General features: G+C 45.5%; 1 long non-coding RNA gene across 1 annotated transcript; it reads left to right on the top strand.

Moving 5' to 3' along the window:
* Positions 1-3,187: 3,187 nt before the first annotated feature.
* Positions 3,188-6,538, top strand: LOC135520978 (uncharacterized). Its single transcript, XR_010452470.1, has 3 exons — positions 3,188-3,207; positions 4,818-4,924; positions 6,163-6,538. It is a non-coding gene; the product is annotated as an uncharacterized LOC135520978 (long non-coding RNA).
* The last annotated feature ends 4,680 nt before the right edge of the window (positions 6,539-11,218 follow it).

Raw genomic sequence — 11,218 nt, 5'->3', positions numbered from 1 at the left:
CAGTAGTTTGTGTGTCTTTTATTTTGAAGAAATGTCTGGCTGGACTTCCTCCTCCTTCAATGAGACTGGATTCATTGGTCCAGATCCTGTCCGACGACATGAGCAGATCGACCATAACCAATGGTTGCGTGCCACGTCATAAACTGTGCCGCCTGGCCATCATAAACCACATTGATATATCATATGATGTGGATCCTAATAGTTTCCTCATCATACTAGAGCTGGTGCGACATTCTGTATAATCTTTAAAAAAATAAAAAAATCCTTCAATAGCATCAACCTATTTCAGGTTACAAAAAAAACAGGCAAAATGTTGACAAAACTAGAAGACATCACCAGCATGTCAAGTGGAAGCTTGGCTCCCAGTCTCTCCCGTTTTTAATTCGACACAGGTCGCTTAGACCGTGGTGTTCTCAGTCCTTTCTCTCGTCTCCTGATCAAGATGCTGAACACAGGACTAAAACCACGAGGGGGAGTGATTGGTATCTACCCCGATACCCCATGTTACATCTATTCAACGTGGTAACTAATACATGTGGTGTAGTTACTTGAGTTTTAGACAAAGCAGCAATCTAAGTCCCCTGACTTGGTGTCCAGTGTCTGTTGGTATAGGGGTTACCTGACTTGGTGTCTAGTGTCTGTGTGGGTATAGGGGTTACCTGACTTGGTGTCCAGTGTCTGTGGGTACAGGGGTTACCTGACTTGGTGTCCAGTGTCTGTGGGTATAGGGGTTACCTGACTTGGTGTCCAGTGTCTGTGGGTATAGGGGTTACCTGACTTGGTGTCCAGTGTCTGTGTGGGTATAGGGGTTACCTGACTTGGTGTCCAGTGTCTGTGGGTATAGGGGTTACCTGACTTGGTGTTCAGTGTCTGTGTGGGTATAGGGGTTACCTGACTTGGTGTCTAGTGTCTGTGGGTATAGGGGTTACCTGACTTGGTGTCCAGTGTCTGGGTTTGGTACAGGGGTTCCCTGACTTGGTGTCCACTGTCTGTGTGGGTATAGGGGTTACCTGACTTGGTGTCCAGTGGGTATAGGTGTTACCTGACTTGGTGTCCAGTGTCTGTGGTTGGTCTCTACTCTTCCTGTCAGTATCTAACCTGTCCCCTGACTCAGGTTGGTCTCTACTCCTCCTGTCAGTATTTAACCTGTCCCCTGACTCAGGTTGGTCTCTCCTCCTGTCAGTATCTAACCTGTCCCCTGACTCAGGTTGGTCTCTACTCCTGTCAGTATCTAACCTGTCCCCTGACTCAGGTTGGTCTCTACTCCTCCTGTCAGTAACTAACCTGTCCCCTGACTCAGGTTGGTCTCTCCTCCTCCTGTCAGTATCTAACCTGTCCCCTGACTCAGGTTGGTCTCTACTCCTCCTGTCAGTATCTAACCTGTCCCCTGACTCAGGTTGGTCTCTCCTCCTCCTGTCAGTATCTAACCTATCCCCTCAGGTTGGTCTCTACTCCGCCTGTCAGTAACTAACCTGTCCCCTGACTCAGGTTGGTCTCTACTCCTCCTGTCAGTATCTAACCTGTCCCCTGACTCAGGTTGGTCTCTCCTCCTCCTGTCAGTATCTAACCTATCCCCTCAGGTTGGTGTCTACTCCTCCTGTCAGTATCTAACCTGTCCCCTGACTCAGGTTGGTCTCTCCTCCTGTCAGTATCTAACCTGTCCCCCTGACTCAGGTTGGTCTCTACTCCTCCTGTCAGTATCTAACCTGTCCCCTGACTCAGGTTGGTCTCTACTCCTCCTGTCAGTAACTAACCTGTCCCCTGACTCATGTTGGTCTCTAATCCTCCTGTCAGTATCTAACCTGTCCCCTGACTCAGGTTGGTCTCTACTCCTCCTGTCAGTAACTAACCTGTCCCCTGACTCAGGTTGGTCTCTACCCCTGTCAGTATCTAACCTGTCCCCTGACTCAGGTTGGTCTCTACTCCTCCTGTCAGTATCTAACCTGTCCCCTGACTCAGGTTGGTCTCTACTCCTCCTGTCAGTATCTAACCTGTCCCCTGACTCAGGTTGGTCTCTACTCCTCCTGTCAGTAACTAACCTGTCCCCTGACTCAGGTTGGTCTCTACCCCTGTCAGTATCTAACCTGTCCCCTGACTCAGGTTGGTCTCTACTCTTCCTGTCAGTATCTAACCTGTCCCCTGACTCAGGTTGGTCTCTCCTCCTGTCAGTATCGAACCTTTCCTCTGACTCAGGTTGGTCTCTACTCCTCCTGTCAGTAACTAACCTGTCCCCTCAGGTTGGTCTCTACTCCTCCTGTCAGTATCTAACCTGTCCCCTCAGGTTGGTCTCTCCTCCTGTCAGTATCTAACCTGTCCCCTGACTCAGGTTGGTCTCTACTCCTCCTGTCAGTATCTAACCTATCCCCTCAGGTTGGTCTCTACTCCGCCTGTCAGTAACTAACCTGTCCCCTGACTCAGGTTGGTCTCTACTCCTCCTGTCAGTATCTAACCTGTCCCCTGACTCAGGTTGGTCTCTCCTCCTCCTGTCAGTATCTAACCTATCCCCTCAGGTTGGTGTCTACTCCTCCTGTCAGTATCTAACCTGTCCCCTGACTCAGGTTGGTCTCTCCTCCTGTCAGTATCTAACCTGTCCCCTGACTCAGGTTGGTCTCTACTCCTCCTGTCAGTATCTAACCTGTCCCCTGACTCAGGTTGGTCTCTACTCCTCCTGTCAGTAACTAACCTGTCCCCTGACTCATGTTGGTCTCTAATCCTCCTGTCAGTATCTAACCTGTCCCCTGACTCAGGTTGGTCTCTACTCCTCCTGTCAGTAACTAACCTGTCCCCTGACTCAGGTTGGTCTCTACCCCTGTCAGTATCTAACCTGTCCCCTGACTCAGGTTGGTCTCTACTCCTCCTGTCAGTATCTAACCTGTCCCCTGACTCAGGTTGGTCTCTACTCCTCCTGTCAGTAACTAACCTGTCCCCTGACTCAGGTTGGTCTCTACCCTTGTCAGTATCTAACCTGTCCCCTGACTCAGGTTGGTCTCTACTCTTCCTGTCAGTATCTAACCTGTCCCCTGACTCAGGTTGGTCTCTCCTCCTGTCAGTATCGAACCTTTCCTCTGACTCAGGTTGGTCTCTACTCCTCCTGTCAGTAACTAACCTGTCCCCTCAGGTTGGTCTCTACTCCTCCTGTCAGTATCTAACCTGTCCCCTCAGGTTGGTCTCTCCTCCTGTCAGTATCTCACCTGTCCCCTGACTCAGGTTGGTCTCTCCTCCTGTCAGTAACTAACCTGTCCACTCACTCAGTTTGGTCTCTACTCCTCCTGTCAGTAACTAACCTGTCCACTCACTCAGGTTGGTCTCTACTCCTCTTGTCAGTAACTAACCTGTCCCCTGACTCAGGTTGGTCTCTCTCCTCCTGTCAGTATCTAACCTGTCCCCTCAGGTTGGTCTCTACTCCTCCTGTCAGTAACTAACCTGTCCCCTGACTCAGGTTGGTCTCTACTACTCCTGTCAGTAACTAACCTGTCCCCTGACTCAGGTTGGTCTCTCTCCTCCTGTCAGTAACTAACCTGTCCCCTGACTCAGGTTGGTCTCTCTCCTCCTGTCAGTAACTAACCTGTCCCCTGACTCAGGTTGGTCTCTACTCCTCCTGTCAGTAACTAACCTGTCCCCTGACTCAGGTTGGTCTCTCTCCTCCTGTCAGTATCTAACCTGTCCCCTCAGGTTGGTCTCTACTCCTCCTGTCAGTAACTAACCTGTCCCCTGACTCAGGTTGGTCTCTACTACTCCTGTCAGTAACTAACCTGTCCCCTGACTCAGGTTGGTCTCTACTCCTCCTGTCAGTAACTAACCTGTCCCCTGACTCAGGTTGGTCTTTACTCCTCCTGTCAGTAACTAACCTGTCCCCTGACTCAGGTTGGTCTCTACTACTCCTGTCAGTAACTAACCTGTCCCCTGACTCAGGTTGGTCTCTACTCCTCCTGTCAGTAACTAACCTGTCCCCTGACTCAGGTTGGTCTCTCTCCTCCTGTCAGTATCTAACCTGTCCCCTCAGGTTGGTCTCTACTACTCCTGTCAGTAACTAACCTGTCCCCTGACTCAGGTTGGTCTCTACTACTCCTGTCAGTAACTAACCTGTCGGTCTCTACTCCTCCTGTCAGTATCTAACCTGTCCCCTGACTCAGGTTTGTCTCTACTCCTCCTGTCAGTATCTAACCTGTCCCCTGACTCAGGTTGGTCTCTACTCCTCCTGTCAGTAACTAACCTGTCCCCTGACTCAGGTTGGTCTCTACTCCTCCTGTCAGTATCTAACCTGTCCCCTGACTCAGGTTGGTCTCTACTCCTCCTGTCAGTATCTAACCTGTCCCCTGACTCAGGTTGGTCTCTACTCCTCCTGTCAGTATCTAACCTGTCCCCTGACTCAGGTTGGTCTCTACTCCTCCTGTCAGTAACTAACCTGTCCCCTCAGGTTGGTCTCTCTCCTCCTGTCAGTAACTAACCTGTCCCCTGACTCAGGTTGGTCTCTCTCCTCCTGTCAGTAACTAACCTGTCCCCTGACTCAGGTTGGTCTCTACTCCTCCTGTCAGTAACTAACCTGTCCCCTGACTCAGGTTGGTCTCTCTCCTCCTGTCAGTAACTAACCTGTCCCCTGACTCAGGTTGGTCTCTCTCCTCCTGTCAGTAACTAACCTGTCCCCTGACTCAGGTTGGTCTCTACTCCTCCTGTCAGTAACTAACCTGTCCCCTGACTCAGGTTGGTCTCTCTCCTCCTGATGGTGTGTCTTTCCCCACTGTAAACTAATCTGCCCGGCAACAGGACAATAAATACTTACAGTCGTGTTGTCTCCATGTTGTTGTGTGGCCCTGCAGGTGGAGATGGTGAACCCAATGAAGAACAAGAAGTGTAACCACCACTACGACCGGGACGCCATTATGGGGATGATCAAGGCCAGGCAAAACCAGAAGAAGAAGTTACGGTGAGACGTGACGCTCCTATTGTCTGGTTGAGTCAATTCATTTACACTCTGTTGTCTTGAGTCTGCCTGTTGCTATAGCACCTTGTCAACCAGGATGTGATGTCGTCTCTCTGTCCCCTACCCTGTTGTTATAGCACCTTGTCAACCAGGATGTGATGTCATCTCTCTGTCCTACCCTGTTGCTATAGCACCTTGTCATTCAGGATGTGATGTCGTCTCTCTGTCCTACCCCTGTTGCTATAGCACCTTGTCAACCAGGATGTGATGTTGTCTCTCCGTCCTACCCTGTTGCTATAGCACCTTGTCAACCAGGATGTGATGTCGTCTCTGTCCCCTACCCTGTTGCTATAGCACCTTGTCAACCAGGATGTGATGTCGTCTCTCTGTCCTACCCTGTCAATCAGGATGTGATGTCGTCTCTCTGTCCTACCCTGTTGCTATAGCACCTTGTCAACCAGGATGTGATGTCATCTCTCTGTCCTACCCTGTTGTTATAGCACCTTGTCAACCAGGATGTGATGTCATCTCTCTGTCCCCTACCCTGTTGTTATAGCACCTTGTCAACCAGGATGTGATGTAGTCTCTCTGTCCCCTACCCTGTTGCTATAGCACCTTGTCAACCAGGATGTGATGTCATCTCTCTGTCCTACCCTGTTGCTATAGCACCTTGTCAATCAGGATGTGATGTCGTCTCTCTGTCCCCTACCCTGTTGCTATAGCACCTTGTCAACCAGGATGTGATGTCGTCTCTCTGTCCTACCCTGTTGCTATAGCACCTTGTCAACCAGGATGTGATGTCATCTCTCTGTCCTACCCTGTTGCTATAGCACCTTGTCAATCAGGATGTGATGTCGTCTCTCTGTCCCCTACCCTGTTGCTATAGCACCTTGTCAACCAGGATGTGATGTAGTCTCTCTGTCCCCTACCCTGTTGCTATAGCACCTTGTCAACCAGGATGTGATGTCGTCTCTCTGTCCTACCCTGTTGCTATAGCACCTTGTCAACCAGGATGTGATGTCATCTCTCTGTCCTACCCTGTTGCTATAGCACCTTGTCAATCAGGATGTGATGTCGTCTCTCTGTCCCCTACCCTGTTGCTATAGCACCTTGTCAACCAGGATGTGATGTCATCTCTCCGTCCTACCCTGCTGTTTTTTTCACCTTGTTTTACACTTAAACAACTGTTGCAGTGAAACATTAGATTGATTCATTAGCATATTCCTTTCTCCGTCCCACAGCTGTCCGGTGGTTGGCTGTGGCAACACGGACGTGAAGCAGGGAGACCTGATCCTAGATCAGATTATGAAGAGACAGATCCAGAAGAGGTAGACTACCGAGGCATGATTCTGGTCCAGAAGAGGTAGACTACCGAGACACTATTCTGGGGTACGCCAACTCATCAAACCTGACAATAATAATTAGACTTTTATTTAAGTGAGGAAAAAACATGACATTTTGTTGTTGTTGTGACCAAATGTTACCTTGCTGCTGTGTCTGATCGTAATTGTTCGTCACAGAATTGCACTCTTCTGAAGTTTTATATAACAAAACCTCTCTTTATTTATACATAAGGGCTTCATATTTTTTAGTCAGTTCAATAAAGGTTTATTTTGGGGGGGGGGGGGGGGGGGTAGGCTGTCATTGTAAATAATAATTATTTTATTGTTCTGACTTGCCTAGTTAAATAAAAAATACATTTTAAAAATCCTATAGCCTTTGGTGTTGAGAACCTGCAGTTACTGTCATAGACCAGTGGGGGGCAGTGTCGTCCCTGGAATACACCACAAAGGGATCAGGAGAGGTGACTCAGGTCATGAAGAGAGATGCTGGATAATCAGCCTACTTATTCTGAGAGAGTTGGGCTAAATGAATCAGAGAATGTGGGTTTCCTAAATACTTACAAACAACAAATATCATGTCTGTAAACATACAAAGTGAAAAGGTTATTGAATCAAGGATGTGGAAATGAAATGAAATCTATTTTCAGTTCCATCCTAAAAGTAGACCATTTCATTGTGTGAAATCTGTGAATCAATTCAGTTGAGTGATTAAATCTGCCTCCCCTCCTGCTCTCCCCCTGCCTCTCCTCTACTGCCTCCCTCTCCTGCCTCTCCCTCTCCTGCCTCTCCCTCTCCTGCCTCTCCCTCTCCTGCCTCTTCTCTCCTGCCTCTCCCTCTACTGCCTCTCCCTCTACTGCCTCAACTCTCCTGCCTCTTCTCCCTGCCTCTTCTCCCCTGCCTCTCCTCTTCTGCCTCTCCTGCCTCTCTCTCTCTCGCCTCTTCTCTCCTGCCTCCCTCTACTGCCTCTCCTGCCTCTCCCTCTCCTGCCTCAACTCTCCTGCCTCAACTCTCCTGCCTCTTCTCCCCTGCCTCTCCTCTTCTGCCTCTCCTCTTCTGCCTCTCCTGCCTCTCTCTCTCTCGCCTCTCTCTCCTGCCTCTCTCTCTCCTGCCTCTCTCCTCCCTCCCTCTCTTGCCTCTCTCTCTCCTCCCTCCCTCTCTTGCCTCTCCCTCTCCTGCCTCTCCTCTCCTGCCTCTCCTCTTCTGCCTCTCCCCCTGCCTCTCTCTCCTGCCTCTCCCTCTCCTGCCTCTCTCTCTCCTCCCTCTCCTGCCTCTCCCTCTCCTGCCTCTCCTCCCCTGCCTCTCCTCTTCTGCCTCTCCTGCCTCTCTCTCTCCTCCCTCTCCCTCTCCTGCCTCTCTCTCTCCTCCCTCCCCTGCCTCTCCCTCTCCTGCCTCTCCCGCCTCTCTCTCTCCTCCCTCTCCTACCTCCATGTAAACTGAAGACTCTTTGTTCACAGGACAGAAACAAACAGAGAGTGTGCTGAGATGGAACTAAGTGAAGCTAATCTTTTAATAATCTTACGTCAGGTTTTTTAATAAGATTTCAGATGCAGCTTTGCTTATTGTCCCCCCCCCCCCCCCCCCCACCTCATCTATTTCTGCGTTCCAAATTGCACCCTATTCCTTGTGTAGTGCACTATTATTGACCAGGGCCCATAGGGTGTCGTTTGGGACGTAGGCTCTTGAAGGGTAGGGCATGCCGTACTCACCATTTGCAGACAGAATTGAGAGTGGAGAAATGATTTACAGACAAACGATACAACATTTATTTCGAGTCATTTATTCACATTAAATCTGGGTCAGTTTTGTATTAAAAATCCACGCTTTCTGCTCGTTTTCAACGTAGTTTCATCACAGTTAATTTCACAGCAGTTTTTAGTTTGTGTTGGCAAACCGATGAACACTCACCATTAGTGCCAGCCTGTTCAATCTCTTAGGCCTGGGTCTGAATATTATACTCCATACACTTCACTCTGTTTGTCCCACATGGCGCCCCATTCCCTTTCACTGCTTTGGAATGATTGGGGAGCAAATAGCCACTTTGGAGGTGACTTTTTAAAACCATATGAATACAGATTTCAGGAAGTGTGACTACTTTTTAAAACTATTTGAATACAGATTTCAGGAAGTGGCTACTTTTTAAAACTATTTGAATACAGATTTCAGGAAGTGTGGCTACTTTTTAAAACTATTTGAATACAGATTTCAGGAAGTGTGACTACTTTTAAAACTATTTGAATACAGATTTCAGGAAGTGTGACTACTTTTTAAAACTATTTGAATACAGATTTCAGGAAGTGTGACTACTTTTTAAAACTATTTGAATCCAGATTTCAGCAAGTGACTACTTTTTAAAACTATTTGAATGCAGATTTCAGGAAGTGTGACTACTTTTTAAAACTATTTGAATACAGATTTCAGGAAGTGTGACTACTTTTTAAAACTATTTGAATACAGATTTCAGGAAGTGTGACTACTTTTTAAAACTATTTGAATACAGATTTCAGCAAGTGACTACTTTTTAAAACTATTTGAATGCAGATTTCAGGAAGTGTGACTACTTTTTAAAACTATTTGAATACAGATTTCAGGAAGTGTGACTACTTTTTAAAACTATTTGAATACAGATTTCAGCAAGTGACTACTTTTTTAAACTATTTGAATACAGATTTCAGGAAGTGTGACTACTTTTTAAAACTATTTGAATACAGATTTCAGGAAGTGACTACTTTTTAAAACTATTTGAATACAGATTTCAGGAAGTGTGACTACTTTTTAAAACTATTTGAATACAGATTTCAGGAAGTGTGACTACTTTTTAAAACTATTTGAATACAGATTTCAGGAAGTGTGACTACTTTTTAAAACTATTTGAATACAGATTTCAGGAAGTGTGACTACTTTTTAAAACTATTTGAATGCAGATTTCAGGAAGTGTGACTACTTTTTAAAACTATTTGAATGCAGATTTCAGGAAGTGTGACTACTTTTTGGATTGACTGCCTTCTATCTTCAACCAATCTCTGACCGTCATATTAGCAGATACCCATAGACTTCTAGCCGTTGCGCTAACGCTAGTTAGCAACATCCTTCAAACTGCACGCAGACATACAAATTGTGTCCACAAGTTCATCTGATTCTGGGCAGGTAGATAAAGGACCTCATTGCCCCAAATCCCCAAGTATCCCTTCAAAAGGGACAGTTTACTAGGAACACGAACGAACCTGATTATCCACCTTCCTTGGCTGTAGTTGATTCAAGACGACAGTTTTTGGGATGTTTAGTTTCCTTTCGACACTTAATAGTCATATTTTGTTACTGTTCGCGATAACACTTAATAACACATTAAACTGTTCTGGTGCCTGTGTTATACAACTGCAATTACTTTTTTTAGAGCAGCATATTGTTACATAATATTTTGGGTAATTGCATTTTAATTGCATAGCGATGAGCTGAGAGTTTTTTTCTTCTTCCAACTACTGTACAGAAGGAATAGTGATGTATCCTTATTCCACGTTATGTAATGACTCCATTGTGACGTCATAAAGACATTTCCAACGTTCTGCGTCCTCTTAACAACAATGACGCTGTTGTCATAATCACAAAGTTACTACACTTATATAAGAACCGGATGTCGTGTTTTATAGCACACTCATTGTAAATGTATATATATTTGTTAGACCACTTTGGCAGTTTAAAAATGACTATGTTGATTCTATATCCCTCATGTGTTTAATTATAGGCTTTATGGTATATTAGTATCTGAGTGCTCCAGTGTGTTAAAATAATCATATATTTAGACTAATTCAAACTAACTGTTGTCGTTTTTGGGTTTTTCATCAAATATTTGGCAGCTATCAAATATGTTTTTATTTACATTTGTTCAAATAACTTCTATGTTGTTTATATTGTATGTATTTATTTATTTTAATCCCAGCCCCCTGTCCCCGCAGGAGGCCTTTTGGTAGGCCTTCATTGTAAATAAGAATTTGTTCTTAACTGACTTGCCTAGTTAAATAAAGGATAAATAAATAAAATAAAATATGTATTCAAATACATTCAAATATTGTTTGGTTTTCCTAAAGGTAAAGGTATAAGTTCAAATCGTTTTTCTGAGACCTGTATATGAATATAAAAATAAAATAAATAGTTGCATTTTAGGTTTAAACTATATTTGACTACCTTGAGTATTTGAAAAGTTGTTGTTTTCAAATAAACTACAACTTGCAACAATTTTCTGTCCGATCTGGTTTACTACCGCCGGATCTGGTGTACATGACTCGCGCCCTATGAGTCCTGGTCAAATTAGTACGCTTGTAGGGGATAGGTGCAATTTGGGACGTAAAAACTGCCCCGGCTAAAAAGCATGCAATGGAAAGTAGATAGGACTGTAGATACAGTACCTGGAACAGAACAGGTCCTGGAATCAGGTTAAAAACCTGTTTTTAAGACGATAACTCCCTGCTCGGAGTAGGTTTTAGGATGTTATTCAGACACTGCCCAGACAAAAGCAATTTATAATAACAGTTTCCCTCGGCTGGTAATCACGACAGTTTGAGGTACCGCAAAGGAAATATAGCGATGACGTTCATTGACATAGTTGCAAATTATGGGGAATAACCAATCGCTATAAGAGTGAATGTGGGACTGCACATGCAATGGAAAACCTGTAATATAATTTTCGCCTGATATGATCACTCTTAATTTTGGACTTATATGTTGCCATTTCTTTTAACAAATACTGATGGTTATTAAACACGGAATTTTGACAATATGACCGTTATATCAACACACTCGCGTTACTCCCGTTTAACAACTATAAATAGCCTTTTGCGCAAAAGTGAAAGGGGATATCGAGTCAGTTGCGCAACTGAAAGCATTCAACCGAAATATGTCTTCCGCATTGAACACAACTCATCTGAGTCAGACATCAAGTCACTTGCCGGTAATGTTGCAT

This window comes from Oncorhynchus masou, chromosome 29, assembly GCF_036934945.1.
Source record: "Oncorhynchus masou masou isolate Uvic2021 chromosome 29, UVic_Omas_1.1, whole genome shotgun sequence".
In the NCBI taxonomy this organism is placed as follows: domain Eukaryota; kingdom Metazoa; phylum Chordata; class Actinopteri; order Salmoniformes; family Salmonidae; genus Oncorhynchus; species Oncorhynchus masou.
Note: the sequence above shows the minus strand (reverse complement) of the source record. Positions and strands in the feature narration are given on the sequence as shown.